This window comes from Vidua macroura, chromosome 14, assembly GCF_024509145.1.
Source record: "Vidua macroura isolate BioBank_ID:100142 chromosome 14, ASM2450914v1, whole genome shotgun sequence".
Classification (NCBI taxonomy): Eukaryota; Metazoa; Chordata; class Aves; order Passeriformes; family Viduidae; genus Vidua; species Vidua macroura.
Genome location: NC_071584.1, coordinates 4,758,949 through 4,775,337, shown reverse-complemented (window position 1 = coordinate 4,775,337; position 16,389 = coordinate 4,758,949).

Genomic DNA, 16,389 nt, shown 5'->3' with positions numbered 1-16,389 from the left:
GGACAACTTTCCTGGGTTTTGACGTAGTCCTGCTGCATCCCTCCTTGGAAATTCTTGCTGCTCCCCGGAGGCTCCGAGATGCAGAGAACACGATGGCATCTGCTGAAAAGAAGGGCAGCAGTGAGTTTGTCAAGAAACAAGAATATAGGCAGCTGCCTGTGCTTGGCAAGGAGCAGCTGCTGCATTCTTGCACTTGCCTTCCTTCAGTGCGCACAGAAGCCCGCTGCTCTGCTGCTTGGTTTTTCTGCATTCAGTCAATTGCACAGGATTGAAGCTGGGGCAGGCTGTTCAGCTTTGCTGCTTTTCAGCATCTCAGCTGCCCTTTGGCTCTGTTACAGCTCTCCAGGTTTCTTGCCTTTGCCAGGCTGCAACCTGCTGGCTAGTACCCAGAGCTGGGCAGGAGTGGGCAGAGAGCACGCTCATCAGCCAGCAGTTTGCGGTTTGCCCAGGAAAGTGCAGTGTCCTTGGAATGTGCAGCAAATCCAATTTCTTGGCAAGTCCGGGGGAAGTGAGCAGTGCAGGTACACTTTCACCTTGAGAAATGGAGTTGGAAAGCTTTTCGCTAAGATGTAGGCGACTAGAGAGGCAGAATACGGAGCTCCGGCGCTGGCCGAAAAGAAGTGCCGCTTGCCGGCGTCTTTCGGCAAAAGCGGCGCTCCGCAGAGCACCGCTGCCGCTCCGGTCATCTGTACGCCAAGTAGCCGCTTCTTCGCCTCCGGCAGCCGGAGATCGCGGTAGCTTGCAAGAGGCAAAGAATAAAGCCGCGAAGAAGCCGGCTTGTGCGCGAAGCTCGCAGACTGCTGCAGGATGGTGGCTGCCGCTCTCCTGCCTGTTGAATTCACTTCTGGCATCCGAGTGGAAGGTGTTCCAGGACAACTTTCCTGGGTTTTGACGTAGTCCTGCTGCATCCCTCCTTGGAAATTCTTGCTGCTCCCCGGAGGCTCCGAGATGCAGAGAACACGATGGCATCTGCTGAAAAGAAGGGCAGCAGTGAGTTTGTCAAGAAACAAGAATATAGGCAGCTGCCTGTGCTTGGCAAGGAGCAGCTGCTGCATTCTTGCACTTGCCTTCCTTCAGTGCGCACAGAAGCCCGCTGCTCTGCTGCTTGGTTTTTCTGCATTCAGTCAATTGCACAGGATTGAAGCTGGGGCAGGCTGTTCAGCTTTGCTGCTTTTCAGCATCTCAGCTGCCCTTTGGCTCTGTTACAGCTCTCCAGGTTTCTTGCCTTTGCCAGGCTGCAACCTGCTGGCTAGTACCCAGAGCTGGGCAGGAGTGGGCAGAGAGCACGCTCATCAGCCAGCAGTTTGCGGTTTGCCCAGGAAAGTGCAGTGTCCTTGGAATGTGCAGCAAATCCAATTTCTTGGCAAGTCCGGGGGAAGTGAGCAGTGCAGGTACACTTTCACCTTGAGAAATGGAGTTGGAAAGCTTTTCGCTAAGATGTAGGCGACTAGAGAGGCAGAATACGGAGCTCCGGCGCTGGCCGAAAAGAAGTGCCGCTTGCCGGCGTCTTTCGGCAAAAGCGGCGCTCCGCAGAGCACCGCTGCCGCTCCGGTCATCTGTACGCCAAGTAGCCGCTTCTTCGCCTCCGGCAGCCGGAGATCGCGGTAGCTTGCAAGAGGCAAAGAATAAAGCCGCGAAGAAGCCGGCTTGTGCGCGAAGCTCGCAGACAGCTGCAGGATGGTGGCTGCCGCTCTCCTGCCTGTTGAATTCACTCTGGGCATGCGAGTGGAAGGTGTTCCAGGACAACTTTCCTGGGTTTTGACGTAGTCCTGCTGCATCCCTCCTTGGAAATTCTTGCTGCTCCCCGGAGGCTCCGAGATGCAGAGAACACGATGGCAGCTGCTGAAAAGAAGGGCAGCAGTGAGTTTGTCAAGAAACAAGAATATAGGCAGCTGCCTGTGCTTGGCAAGGAGCAGCTGCTGCATTCTTGCACTTGCCTTCCTTCAGTGCGCACAGAAGCCCGCTGCTCTGCTGCTTGGTTTTTCTGCATTCAGTCAATTGCACAGGATTGAAGCTGGGGCAGGCTGTTCAGCTTGGCTGCTTTTCAGCATCTCAGCTGCCCTTCTGCTCTGTGACAGCTCTCCAGGTTTCTTGCCTTCTCCAGGCTGCAACGTGCCCGCTACTACCCAGAGCTGGGCAGGAGTGGGCAGAGAGCACGCTCATGTGCCAGCAGTTTGCGGCTTGCCCAGGAAAGTGCAGTGTCCTTGGAATGTGCAGCAAATCCAATTTCTTGGCAAGTCCGGGGGAAGTGAGCAGTGCTGGTACACTTTCACCTTGAGAAATGGAGTTGGAAAGCTTTTCGCTAAGATGTAGGCGACTAGAGAGGCAGAATACGGAGCTCCGGCGCTGGCCGAAGGGAAGTGCCGCTTGCCGGTGTCTTTCGGCAAAAGCGGCGCTCTGGAGCGCACCGCTGCCGCTCCAGTCATCTGTGCGCGAAGTAGCCGCTTCTTCGCCTCCGGCAGCCGGAGATCGCGGTAGCTTGCATAGGCGAAGAACGAAGCCGCGAAGAAGCCGGCTTGTGCGCGAAGCTCGCAGACTGCTGCAGGACGGTGGCTGCCGCTCTCCTGCCTGTTGAATTCACTTCTGGCATGCGAGTGGAAGGTGTTCCAGGACAACTTTCCTGGGTTTTGACGTAGTCCTGCTGCATCCCTCCTTGGAAATTCTTGCTGCTCCCCGGAGGCTCCGAGATGCAGAGAACACGATGGCAGCTGCTGAAAAGAAGGGCAGCAGTGAGTTTGTCAAGAAACAAGAATATAGGCAGCTGCCTGTGCTTGGCAAGGAGCAGCTGCTGCATTCTTGCACTTGCCTTCCTTCAGTGCGCACAGAAGCCCGCTGCTCTGCTGCTTGGTTTTTCTGCATTCAGTCAATTGCACAGGATTGAAGCTGGGGCAGGCTGTTCAGCTTTGCTGCTTTTCAGCATCTCAGCTGCCCTTTGGCTCTGTTACAGCTCTCCAGGTTTCTTGCCTTTGCCAGGCTGCAACCTGCTGGCTAGTACCCAGAGCTGGGCAGGAGTGGGCAGAGAGCACGCTCATCAGCCAGCAGTTTGCGGTTTGCCCAGGAAAGTGCAGTGTCCTTGGAATGTGCAGCAAATCCAATTTCTTGGCAAGTCCGGGGGAAGTGAGCAGTGCAGGTACACTTTCACCTTGAGAAATGGAGTTGGAAAGCTTTTCGCTAAGATGTAGGCGACTAGAGAGGCAGAATACGGAGCTCCGGCGCTGGCCGAAAAGAAGTGCCGCTTGCCGGCGTCTTTCGGCAAAAGCGGCGCTCCGCAGAGCACCGCTGCCGCTCCGGTCATCTGTACGCCAAGTAGCCGCTTCTTCGCCTCCGGCAGCCGGAGATCGCGGTAGCTTGCAAGAGGCGAAGAATAAAGCCGCGAAGAAGCCGGCTTGTGCGCGAAGCTCGCAGACAGCTGCAGGACGGTGGCTGCCGCTCTCCTGCCTGTTGAATTCACTCTGGGCATGCGAGTGGAAGGTGTTCCAGGACAACTTTCCTGGGTTTTGACGTAGTCCTGCTGCATCCCTCCTTGGAAATTCTTGCTGCTCCCCGGAGGCTCCGAGATGCAGAGAACACGATGGCATCTGCTGAAAAGAAGGGCAGCAGTGAGTTTGTCAAGAAACAAGAATATAGGCAGCTGCCTGTGCTTGGCAAGGAGCAGCTGCTGCATTCTTGCACTTGCCTTCCTTCAGTGCGCACAGAAGCCCGCTGCTCTGCTGCTTGGTTTTTCTGCATTCAGTCAATTGCACAGGATTGAAGCTGGGGCAGGCTGTTCAGCTTTGCTGCTTTTCAGCATCTCAGCTGCCCTTCTGCTCTGTGACAGCTCTCCAGGTTTCTTGCCTTCTCCAGGCTGCAACGTGCCCGCTACTACCCAGAGCTGGGCAGGAGTGGGCAGAGAGCACGCTCATCTGCCAGCAGTTTGCGGCTTGCCCAGGAAAGTGCAGTGTCCTTGGAATGTGCAGCAAATCCAATTTCTTGGCAAGTCCGGGGGAAGTGAGCAGTGCTGGTACACTTTCACCTTGAGAAATGGAGTTGGAAAGCTTTTCGCTAAGATGTAGGCGACTAGAGAGGCAGAATACGGAGCTCCGGCGCTGGCCGAAGGGAAGTGCCGCTTGCCGGCGTCTTTCGGCAAAAGCGGCGCTCTGGAGCGCACCGCTGCCGCTCCAGTCATCTGTGCGCGAAGTAGCCGCTTCTTCGCCTCCGGCAGCCGGAGATCGCGGTAGCTTGCATAGGCGAAGAACGAAGCCGCGAAGAAGCCGGCTTGTGTGCGAAGCTCGCAGACAGCTGCAGGACGGTGGCTGCCGCTCTCCTGCCTGTTGAATTCACTTCTGGCATCCGAGTGGAAGGTGTTCCAGGACAACTTTCCTGGGTTTTGACGTAGTCCTGCTGCATCCCTCCTTGGAAATTCTTGCTGCTCCCCGGAGGCTCCGAGATGCAGAGAACACGATGGCAGCTGCTGAAAAGAAGGGCAGCAGTGAGTTTGTCAAGAAACAAGAATATAGGCAGCTGCCTGTGCTTGGCAAGGAGCAGCTGCTGCATTCTTGCACTTGCCTTCCTTCAGTGCGCACAGAAGCCCGCTGCTCTGCTGCTTGGTTTTTCTGCATTCAGTCAATTGCACAGGATTGAAGCTGGGGCAGGCTGTTCAGCTTTGCTGCTTTTCAGCATCTCAGCTGCCCTTTGGCTCTGTTACAGCTCTCCAGGTTTCTTGCCTTCTCCAGGCTGCAACCTGCTGGCTAGTACCCAGAGCTGGGCAGGAGTGGGCAGAGAGCACGCTCATCAGCCAGCAGTTTGCGGTTTGCCCAGGAAAGTGCAGTGTCCTTGGAATGTGCAGCAAATCCAATTTCTTGGCAAGTCCGGGGGAAGTGAGCAGTGCAGGTACACTTTCACCTTGAGAAATGGAGTTGGAAAGCTTTTCGCTAAGATGTAGGCGACTAGAGAGGCAGAATACGGAGCTCCGGCGCTGGCCGAAAAGAAGTGCCGCTTGCCGGCGTCTTTCGGCAAAAGCGGCGCTCCGCAGAGCACCGCTGCCGCTCCGGTCATCTGTACGCCAAGTAGCCGCTTCTTCGCCTCCGGCAGCCGGAGATCGCGGTAGCTTGCAAGAGGCAAAGAATAAAGCCGCGAAGAAGCCGGCTTGTGCGCGAAGCTCGCAGACAGCTGCAGGACGGTGGCTGCCGCTCTCCTGCCTGTTGAATTCACTCTGGGCATGCGAGTGGAAGGTGTTCCAGGACAACTTTCCTGGGTTTTGACGTAGTCCTGCTGCATCCCTCCTTGGAAATTCTTGCTGCTCCCCGGAGGCTCCGAGATGCAGAGAACACGATGGCAGCTGCTGAAAAGAAGGGCAGCAGTGAGTTTGTCAAGAAACAAGAATATAGGCAGCTGCCTGTGCTTGGCAAGGAGCAGCTGCTGCATTCTTGCACTTGCCTTCCTTCAGTGCGCACAGAAGCCCGCTGCTCTGCTGCTTGGTTTTTCTGCATTCAGTCAATTGCACAGGATTGAAGCTGGGGCAGGCTGTTCAGCTTGGCTGCTTTTCAGCATCTCAGCTGCCCTTCTGCTCTGTGACAGCTCTCCAGGTTTCTTGCCTTCTCCAGGCTGCAACGTGCCCGCTACTACCCAGAGCTGGGCAGGAGTGGGCAGAGAGCACGCTCATGTGCCAGCAGTTTGCGGCTTGCCCAGGAAAGTGCAGTGTCCTTGGAATGTGCAGCAAATCCAATTTCTTGGCAAGTCCAGGGGAAGTGAGCAGTGCTGGTACACTTTCACCTTGAGAAATGGAGTTGGAAAGCTTTTCGCTAAGATGTAGGCGACTAGAGAGGCAGAATACGGAGCTCCGGCGCTGGCCGATAAGAAGTGCCGCTTGCCGGCGTCTTTCGGCAAAAGCGGCGCTCCGGAGCGCACCGCTGCCGCTCCAGTCATCTGTGCGCGAAGTTGCCGCTTCTTCGCCTCCGGCAGCCGGAGATCGCGGTAGCTTGCATAGGCGAAGAACGAAGCCGCGAAGAAGCCGGCTTGTGCGCGAAGCTCGCAGACTGCTGCAGGACGGTGGCTGCCGCTCTCCTGCCTGTTGAATTCACTTCTGGCATGCGAGTGGAAGGTGTTCCAGGACAACTTTCCTGGGTTTTGACGTAGTCCTGCTGCATCCCTCCTTGGAAATTCTTGCTGCTCCCCGGAGGCTCCGAGATGCAGAGAACACGATGGCATCTGCTGAAAAGAAGGGCAGCAGTGAGTTTGTCAAGAAACAAGAATATAGGCAGCTGCCTGTGCTTGGCAAGGAGCAGCTGCTGCATTCTTGCACTTGCCTTCCTTCAGTGCGCGCAGAAGCCCGCTGCTCTGCTGCTTGGTTTTTCTGCATTCAGTCAATTGCACAGGATTGAAGCTGGGGCAGGCTGTTCAGCTTTGCTGCTTTTCAGCATCTCAGCTGCCCTTCTGCTCTGTTACAGCTCTCCAGGTTTCTTGCCTTCTCCAGGCTGCAACGTGCCCGCTACTACCCAGAGCTGGGCAGGAGTGGGCAGAGAGCACGCTCATGTGCCAGCAGTTTGCGGCTTGCCCAGGAAAGTGCAGTGTCCTTGGAATGTGCAGCAAATCCAATTTCTTGGCAAGTCCGGGGGAAGTGAGCAGTGCTGGTACACTTTCACCTTGAGAAATGGAGTTGGAAAGCTTTTCGCTAAGATGTAGGCGACTAGAGAGGCAGAATACGGAGCTCCGGCGCTGGCCGAAAAGAAGTGCCGCTTCCCGGCGTCTTTCGGCAAAAGCGGCGCTCCGGAGCGCACCGCTGCCGCTCCAGTCATCTGTGCGCCAAGTAGCCGCTTCTTCGCCTCCGGCAGCCGGAGATCGCGGTAGCTTGAATAGGCGAAGAATAAAGCTGCGAAGAAGCCGGCTTGTGCGCGAACCTTGCAGACAGCTGCAGGATGGTGGCTGCCGCTCTCCTGCCTGTTGAATTCACTTCTGGCATGCGAGTGGAAGGTGTTCCAGGACAACTTTCCTGGGTTTTGACGTAGTCCTGCTGCATCCCTCCTTGGAAATTCTTGCTGCTCCCCGGAGGCTCCGAGATGCAGAGAACACGATGGCATCTGCTGAAAAGAAGGGCAGCAGTGAGTTTGTCAAGAAACAAGAATATAGGCAGCTGCCTGTGCTTGGCAAGGAGCAGCTGCTGCATTCTTGCACTTGCCTTCCTTCAGTGCGCACAGAAGCCCGCTGCTCTGCTGCTTGGTTTTTCTGCATTCAGTCAATTGCACAGGATTGAAGCTGGGGCAGGCTGTTCAGCTTTGCTGCTTTTCAGCATCTCAGCTGCCCTTTGGCTCTGTTACAGCTCTCCAGGTTTCTTGCCTTTGCCAGGCTGCAACCTGCTGGCTAGTACCCAGAGCTGGGCAGGAGTGGGCAGAGAGCACGCTCATCAGCCAGCAGTTTGCGGTTTGCCCAGGAAAGTGCAGTGTCCTTGGAATGTGCAGCAAATCCAATTTCTTGGCAAGTCCGGGGGAAGTGAGCAGTGCAGGTACACTTTCACCTTGAGAAATGGACTTGGAAAGCTTTTCGCTAAGATGTAGGCGACTAGAGAGGCAGAATACGGAGCTCCGGCGCTGGCCGAAAAGAAGTGCCGCTTGCCGGCGTCTTTCGGCAAAAGCGGCGCTCCGCAGAGCACCGCTGCCGCTCCGGTCATCTGTACGCCAAGTAGCCGCTTCTTCGCCTCCGGCAGCCGGAGATCGCGGTAGCTTGCAAGAGGCAAAGAATAAAGCCGCGAAGAAGCCGGCTTGTGCGCGAAGCTCGCAGACAGCTGCAGGATGGTGGCTGCCGCTCTCCTGCCTGTTGAATTCACTCTGGGCATGCGAGTGGAAGGTGTTCCAGGACAACTTTCCTGGGTTTTGACGTAGTCCTGCTGCATCCCTCCTTGGAAATTCTTGCTGCTCCCCGGAGGCTCCGAGATGCAGAGAACACGATGGCAGCTGCTGAAAAGAAGGGCAGCAGTGAGTTTGTCAAGAAACAAGAATATAGGCAGCTGCCTGTGCTTGGCAAGGAGCAGCTGCTGCATTCTTGCACTTGCCTTCCTTCAGTGCGCACAGAAGCCCGCTGCTCTGCTGCTTGGTTTTTCTGCTTTCAGTCAATTGCACAGGATTGAAGCTGGGGCAGGCTGTTCAGCTTTGCTGCTTTTCAGCATCTCAGCTGCCCTTCTGCTCTGTGACAGCTCTCCAGGTTTCTTGCCTTCTCCAGGCTGCAACGTGCCCGCTACTACCCAGAGCTGGGCAGGAGTGGGCAGAGAGCACGCTCATCTGCCAGCAGTTTGCGGCTTGCCCAGGAAAGTGCAGTGTCCTTGGAATGTGCAGCAAATCCAATTTCTTGGCAAGTCCGGGGGAAGTGAGCAGTGCAGGTACACTTTCACCTTGAGAAATGGACTTGGAAAGCTTTTCGCTAAGATGTAGGCGACTAGAGAGGCAGAATACGGAGCTCCGGCGCTGGCCGAAAAGAAGTGCCGCTTGCCGGCGTCTTTCGGCAAAAGCGGCGCTCCGCAGAGCACCGCTGCCGCTCCGGTCATCTGTACGCCAAGTAGCCGCTTCTTCGCCTCCGGCAGCCGGAGATCGCGGTAGCTTGCAAGAGGCGAAGAATAAAGCCGCGAAGAAGCCGGCTTGTGCGCGAAGCTCGCAGACAGCTGCAGGACGGTGGCTGCCGCTCTCCTGCCTGTTGAATTCACTTCTGGCATGCGAGTGGAAGGTGTTCCAGGACAACTTTCCTGGGTTTTGACGTAGTCCTGCTGCATCCCTCCTTGGAAATTCTTGCTGCTCCCCGGAGGCTCCGAGATGCAGAGAACACGATGGCAGCTGCTGAAAAGAAGGGCAGCAGTGAGTTTGTCAAGAAACAAGAATATAGGCAGCTGCCTGTGCTTGGCAAGGAGCAGCTGCTGCATTCTTGCACTTGCCTTCCTGCAGTGCGCACAGAAGCCCGCTGCTCTGCTGCTTGGTTTTTCCGCATTCAGTCAATTGCACAGGATTGAAGCTGGGGCAGGCTGTTCAGCTTTGCTGCTTTTCAGCATCTCAGCTGCCCTTCTGCTCTGTGACAGCTCTCCAGGTTTCTTGCCTTCTCCAGGCTGCAACGTGCCCGCTACTACCCAGAGCTGGGCAGGAGTGGGCAGAGAGCACGCTCATGTGCCAGCAGTTTGCGGCTTGCCCAGGAAAGTGCAGTGTCCTTGGAATGTGCAGCAAATCCAATTTCTTGGCAAGTCCGGGGGAAGTGAGCAGTGCTGGTACACTTTCACCTTGAGAAATGGAGTTGGAAAGCTTTTCGCTAAGATGTAGGCGACTAGAGAGGCAGAATACGGAGCTCCGGCGCTGGCCGAAGGGAAGTGCCGCTTCCCGGCGTCTTTCGGCAAAAGCGGCGCTCCGGAGCGCACCGCTGCCGCTCCAGTCAGCTGTGCGCGAAGTAGCCGCTTCTTCGCCTCCGGCAGCCGGAGATCGCGGTAGCTTGCATAGGCGAAGAACGAAGCCGCGAAGAAGCCGGCTTGTGCGCGAAGCTCGCAGACTGCTGCAGGACGGTGGCTGCCGCTCTCCTGCCTGTTGAATTCACTTCTGGCATGCCAGTGGAAGGTGTTCCAGGACAACTTTCCTGGGTTTTGACGTAGTCCTGCTGCATCCCTCCTTGGAAATTCTTGCTGCTCCCCGGAGGCTCCGAGATGCAGAGAACACGATGGCAGCTGCTGAAAAGAAGGGCAGCAGTGAGTTTGTCAAGAAACAAGAATATAGGCAGCTGCCTGTGCTTGGCAAGGAGCAGCTGCTGCATTCTTGCACTTGCCTTCCTTCAGTGCGCACAGAAGCCCGCTGCTCTGCTGCTTGGTTTTTCCGCATTCAGTCAATTGCACAGGATTGAAGCTGGGGCAGGCTGTTCAGCTTTGCTGCTTTTCAGCATCTCAGCTGCCCTTCTGCTCTGGGACAGCTCTCCAGGTTTCTTGCCTTCGCCAGGCTGCAACGTGCCCGCTACTACCCAGAGCTGGGCAGGAGTGGGCAGAGAGCACGCTCATCTGCCAGCAGTTTGCGGCTTGCCCAGGAAAGTGCAGTGTCCTTGGAATGTGCAGCAAATCCAATTTCTTGGCAAGTCCGGGGGAAGTGAGCAGTGCTGGTACACTTTCACCTTGAGAAATGGACTTGGAAAGCTTTTCGCTAAGATGTAGGCGACTAGAGAGGCAGAATACGGAGCTCCGGCGCTGGCCGAAGGGAAGTGCCGCTTGCCGGCGTCTTTCGGCAAAAGCGGCGCTCCGGAGCGCACCGCTGCCGCTCCAGTCATCTGTGCGCGAAGTAGCCGCTTCTTCGCCTCCGGCAGCCGGAGATCGCGGTAGCTTGCATAGGCGAAGAACGAAGCCGCGAAGAAGCCGGCTTGTGTGCGAAGCTCGCAGACAGCTGCAGGACGGTGGCTGCCGCTCTCCTGCCTGTTGAATTCACTCTGGGCATGCGAGTGGAAGGTGTTCCAGGACAACTTTCCTGGGTTTTGACGTAGTCCTGCTGCATCCCTCCTTGGAAATTCTTGCTGCTCCCCGGAGGCTCCGAGATGCAGAGAACACGATGGCAGCTGCTGAAAAGAAGGGCAGCAGTGAGTTTGTCAAGAAACAAGAATATAGGCAGCTGCCTGTGCTTGGCAAGGAGCAGCTGCTGCATTCTTGCACTTGCCTTCCTGCAGTGCGCACAGAAGCCCGCTGTTCTGCTGCTTGGTTTTTCCGCATTCAGTCAATTGCACAGGATTGAAGCTGGGGCAGGCTGTTCAGCTTTGCTGCTTTTCAGCATCTCAGCTGCCCTTCTGCTCTGTGACAGCTCTCCAGGTTTCTTGCCTTCTCCAGGCTGCAACGTGCCCGCTACTACCCAGAGCTGGGCAGGAGTGGGCAGAGAGCACGCTCATCTGCCAGCAGTTTGCGGCTTGCCCAGGAAAGTGCAGTGTCCTTGGAATGTGCAGCAAATCCAATTTCTTGGCAAGTCCGGGGGAAGTGAGCAGTGCTGGTACACTTTCACCTTGAGAAATGGAGTTGGAAAGCTTTTCGCTAAGATGTAGGCGACTAGAGAGGCAGAATACGGAGCTCCGGCGCTGGCCGAAGGGAAGTGCCGCTTCCCGGCGTCTTTCGGCAAAAGCGGCGCTCCGGAGCGCACCGCTGCCGCTCCAGTCATCTGTGCGCGAAGTTGCCGCTTCTTCGCCTCCGGCAGCCGGAGATCGCGGTAGCTTGCATAGGCGAAGAACGAAGCCGCGAAGAAGCCGGCTTGTGCGCGAAGCTCGCAGACTGCTGCAGGACGGTGGCTGCCGCTCTCCTGCCTGTTGAATTCACTTCTGGCATGCGAGTGGAAGGTGTTCCAGGACAACTTTCCTGGGTTTTGACGTAGTCCTGCTGCATCCCTCCTTGGAAATTCTTGCTGCTCCCCGGAGGCTCCGAGATGCAGAGAACACGATGGCAGCTGCTGAAAAGAAGGGCAGCAGTGAGTTTGTCAAGAAACAAGAATATAGGCAGCTGCCTGTGCTTGGCAAGGAGCAGCTGCTGCATTCTTGCACTTGCCTTCCTTCAGTGCGCACAGAAGCCCGCTGCTCTGCTGCTTGGTTTTTCTGCATTCAGTCAATTGCACAGGATTGAAGCTGGGGCAGGCTGTTCAGCTTTGCTGCTTTTCAGCATCTCAGCTGCCCTTCTGCTCTGGGACAGCTCTCCAGGTTTCTTGCCTTCTCCAGGCTGCAACGTGCCCGCTACTACCCAGAGCTGGGCAGGAGTGGGCAGAGAGAACGCTCATATGCCAGCAGTTTGCGGCTTGCCCAGGAAAGTGCAGTGTCCTTGGAATGTGCAGCAAATCCAATTTCTTGGCAAGTCCGGGGGAAGTGAGCAGTGCTGGTACACTTTCACCTTGAGAAATGGACTTGGAAAGCTTTTCGCTAAGATGTAGGCGACTAGAGAGGCAGAATACGGAGCTCCGGCGCTGGCCGAAGGGAAGTGCCGCTTCCCGGCGTCTTTCGGCAAAAGCGGCGCTCCGGAGCGCACCGCTGCCGCTCCAGTCAGCTGTGCGCGAAGTAGCCGCTTCTTCGCCTCCGGCAGCCGGAGATCGCGGTAGCTTGAATAGGCGAAGAATAAAGCTGCGAAGAAGCCGGCTTGTGCGCGAACCTTGCAGACAGCTGCAGGATGGTGGCTGCCGCTCTCCTGCCTGTTGAATTCACTTCTGGCATGCGAGTGGAAGGTGTTCCAGGACAACTTTCCTGGGTTTTGACGTAGTCCTGCTGCATCCCTCCTTGGAAATTCTTGCTGCTCCCCGGAGGCTCCGAGATGCAGAGAACACGATGGCAGCTGCTGAAAAGAAGGGCAACTGTGAGTTTGTCAAGAAACAAGAATATAGGCAGCTGCCTGTGCTTGGCAAGGAGCAGCTGCTGCATTCTTGCACTTGCCTTCCTTCAGTGCGCACAGAAGCCCGCTGCTCTGCTGCTTGGTTTTTCTGCATTCAGTCAATTGCACAGGATTGAAGCTGGGGCAGGCTGTTCAGCTTTGCTGCTTTTCAGCATCTCAGCTGCCCTTTGGCTCTGTTACAGCTCTCCAGGTTTCTTGCCTTTGCCAGGCTGCAACCTGCTGGCTAGTACCCAGAGCTGGGCAGGAGTGGGCAGAGAGCACGCTCATCAGCCAGCAGTTTGCGGTTTGCCCAGGAAAGTGCAGTGTCCTTGGAATGTGCAGCAAATCCAATTTCTTGGCAAGTCCGGGGGAAGTGAGCAGTGCAGGTACACTTTCACCTTGAGAAATGGAGTTGGAAAGCTTTTCGCTAAGATGTAGGCGACTAGAGAGGCAGAATACGGAGCTCCGGCGCTGGCCGAAAAGAAGTGCCGCTTGCCGGCGTCTTTCGGCAAAAGCGGCGCTCCGCAGAGCACCGCTGCCGCTCCGGTCATCTGTACGCCAAGTAGCCGCTTCTTCGCCTCCGGCAGCCGGAGATCGCGGTAGCTTGCAAGAGGCAAAGAATAAAGCCGCGAAGAAGCCGGCTTGTGCGCGAAGCTCGCAGACTGCTGCAGGATGGTGGCTGCCGCTCTCCTGCCTGTTGAATTCACTTCTGGCATCCGAGTGGAAGGTGTTCCAGGACAACTTTCCTGGGTTTTGACGTAGTCCTGCTGCATCCCTCCTTGGAAATTCTTGCTGCTCCCCGGAGGCTCCGAGATGCAGAGAACACGATGGCATCTGCTGAAAAGAAGGGCAGCAGTGAGTTTGTCAAGAAACAAGAATATAGGCAGCTGCCTGTGCTTGGCAAGGAGCAGCTGCTGCATTCTTGCACTTGCCTTCCTTCAGTGCGCACAGAAGCCCGCTGCTCTGCTGCTTGGTTTTTCTGCATTCAGTCAATTGCACAGGATTGAAGCTGGGGCAGGCTGTTCAGCTTTGCTGCTTTTCAGCATCTCAGCTGCCCTTTGGCTCTGTTACAGCTCTCCAGGTTTCTTGCCTTTGCCAGGCTGCAACCTGCTGGCTAGTACCCAGAGCTGGGCAGGAGTGGGCAGAGAGCACACTCATCAGCCAGCAGTTTGCGGTTTGCCCAGGAAAGTGCAGTGTCCTTGGAATGTGCAGCAAATCCAATTTCTTGGCAAGTCCGGGGGAAGTGAGCAGTGCAGGTACACTTTCACCTTGAGAAATGGACTTGGAAAGCTTTTCGCTAAGATGTAGGCGACTAGAGAGGCAGAATACGGAGCTCCGGCGCTGGCCGAAAAGAAGTGCCGCTTGCCGGCGTCTTTCGGCATAAGCGGCGCTCCGCAGAGCACCGCTGCCGCTCCGGTCATCTGTACGCCAAGTAGCCGCTTCTTCGCCTCCGGCAGCCGGAGATCGCGGTAGCTTGCAAGAGGCAAAGAATAAAGCCGCGAAGAAGCCGGCTTGTGCGCGAAGCTCGCAGACAGCTGCAGGATGGTGGCTGCCGCTCTCCTGCCTGTTGAATTCACTCTGGGCATGCGAGTGGAAGGTGTTCCAGGACAACTTTCCTGGGTTTTGACGTAGTCCTGCTGCATCCCTCCTTGGAAATTCTTGCTGCTCCCCGGAGGCTCCGAGATGCAGAGAACACGATGGCAGCTGCTGAAAAGAAGGGCAGCAGTGAGTTTGTCAAGAAACAAGAATATAGGCAGCTGCCTGTGCTTGGCAAGGAGCAGCTGCTGCATTCTTGCACTTGCCTTCCTTCAGTGCGCACAGAAGCCCGCTGCTCTGCTGCTTGGTTTTTCTGCATTCAGTCAATTGCACAGGATTGAAGCTGGGGCAGGCTGTTCAGCTTGGCTGCTTTTCAGCATCTCAGCTGCCCTTCTGCTCTGTGACAGCTCTCCAGGTTTCTTGCCTTCTCCAGGCTGCAACGTGCCCGCTAGTACCCAGAGCTGGGCAGGAGTGGGCAGAGAGCACGCTCATGTGCCAGCAGTTTGCGGCTTGCCCAGGAAAGTGCAGTGTCCTTGGAATGTGCAGCAAATCCAATTTCTTGGCAAGTCCGGGGGAAGTGAGCAGTGCTGGTACACTTTCACCTTGAGAAATGGAGTTGGAAAGCTTTTCGCTAAGATGTAGGCGACTAGAGAGGCAGAATACGGAGCTCCGGCCCTGGCCGAAGGGAAGTGCCGCTTGCCGGTGTCTTTCGGCAAAAGCGGCGCTCTGGAGCGCACCGCTGCCGCTCCAGTCATCTGTGCGCGAAGTAGCCGCTTCTTCGCCTCCGGCAGCCGGAGATCGCGGTAGCTTGCATAGGCGAAGAACGAAGCCGCGAAGAAGCCGGCTTGTGCGCGAAGCTCGCAGACTGCTGCAGGACGGTGGCTGCCGCTCTCCTGCCTGTTGAATTCACTTCTGGCATGCGAGTGGAAGGTGTTCCAGGACAACTTTCCTGGGTTTTGACGTAGTCCTGCTGCATCCCTCCTTGGAAATTCTTGCTGCTCCCCGGAGGCTCCGAGATGCAGAGAACACGATGGCAGCTGCTGAAAAGAAGGGCAGCAGTGAGTTTGTCAAGAAACAAGAATATAGGCAGCTGCCTGTGCTTGGCAAGGAGCAGCTGCTGCATTCTTGCACTTGCCTTCCTTCAGTGCGCACAGAAGCCCGCTGCTCTGCGGCTTGGTTTTTCTGCATTCAGTCAATTGCACAGGATTGAAGCTGGGGCAGGCTGTTCAGCTTTGCTGCTTTTCAGCATCTCAGCTGCCCTTTGGCTCTGTTACAGCTCTCCAGGTTTCTTGCCTTTGCCAGGCTGCAACCTGCTGGCTAGTACCCAGAGCTGGGCAGGAGTGGGCAGAGAGCACGCTCATCAGCCAGCAGTTTGCGGTTTGCCCAGGAAAGTGCAGTGTCCTTGGAATGTGCAGCAAATCCAATTTCTTGGCAAGTCCGGGGGAAGTGAGCAGTGCAGGTACACTTTCACCTTGAGAAATGGAGTTGGAAAGCTTTTCGCTAAGATGTAGGCGACTAGAGAGGCAGAATACGGAGCTCCGGCGCTGGCCGAAAAGAAGTGCCGCTTGCCGGCGTCTTTCGGCAAAAGCGGCGCTCCGCAGAGCACCGCTGCCGCTCCGGTCATCTGTACGCCAAGTAGCCGCTTCTTCGCCTCCGGCAGCCGGAGATCGCGGTAGCTTGCAAGAGGCGAAGAATAAAGCCGCGAAGAAGCCGGCTTGTGCGCGAAGCTCGCAGACAGCTGCAGGACGGTGGCTGCCGCTCTCCTGCCTGTTGAATTCACTCTGGGCATGCGAGTGGAAGGTGTTCCAGGACAACTTTCCTGGGTTTTGACGTAGTCCTGCTGCATCCCTCCTTGGAAATTCTTGCTGCTCCCCGGAGGCTCCGAGATGCAGAGAACACGATGGCATCTGCTGAAAAGAAGGGCAGCAGTGAGTTTGTCAAGAAACAAGAATATAGGCAGCTGCCTGTGCTTGGCAAGGAGCAGCTGCTGCATTCTTGCACTTGCCTTCCTTCAGTGCGCACAGAAGCCCGCTGCTCTGCTGCTTGGTTTTTCTGCATTCAGTCAATTGCACAGGATTGAAGCTGGGGCAGGCTGTTCAGCTTTGCTGCTTTTCAGCATCTCAGCTGCCCTTCTGCTCTGTGACAGCTCTCCAGGTTTCTTGCCTTCTCCAGGCTGCAACGTGCCCGCTACTACCCAGAGCTGGGCAGGAGTGGGCAGAGAGCACGCTCATCTGCCAGCAGTTTGCGGCTTGCCCAGGAAAGTGCAGTGTCCTTGGAATGTGCAGCAAATCCAATTTCTTGGCAAGTCTGGGGGAAGTGAGCAGTGCTGGTACACTTTCACCTTGAGAAATGGAGTTGGAAAGCTTTTCGCTAAGATGTAGGCGACTAGAGAGGCAGAATACGGAGCTCCGGCGCTGGCCGAAGGGAAGTGCCGCTTGCCGGCGTCTTTCGGCAAAAGCGGCGCTCTGGAGCGCACCGCTGCCGCTCCAGTCATCTGTGCGCGAAGTAGCCGCTTCTTCGCCTCCGGCAGCCGGAGATCGCGGTAG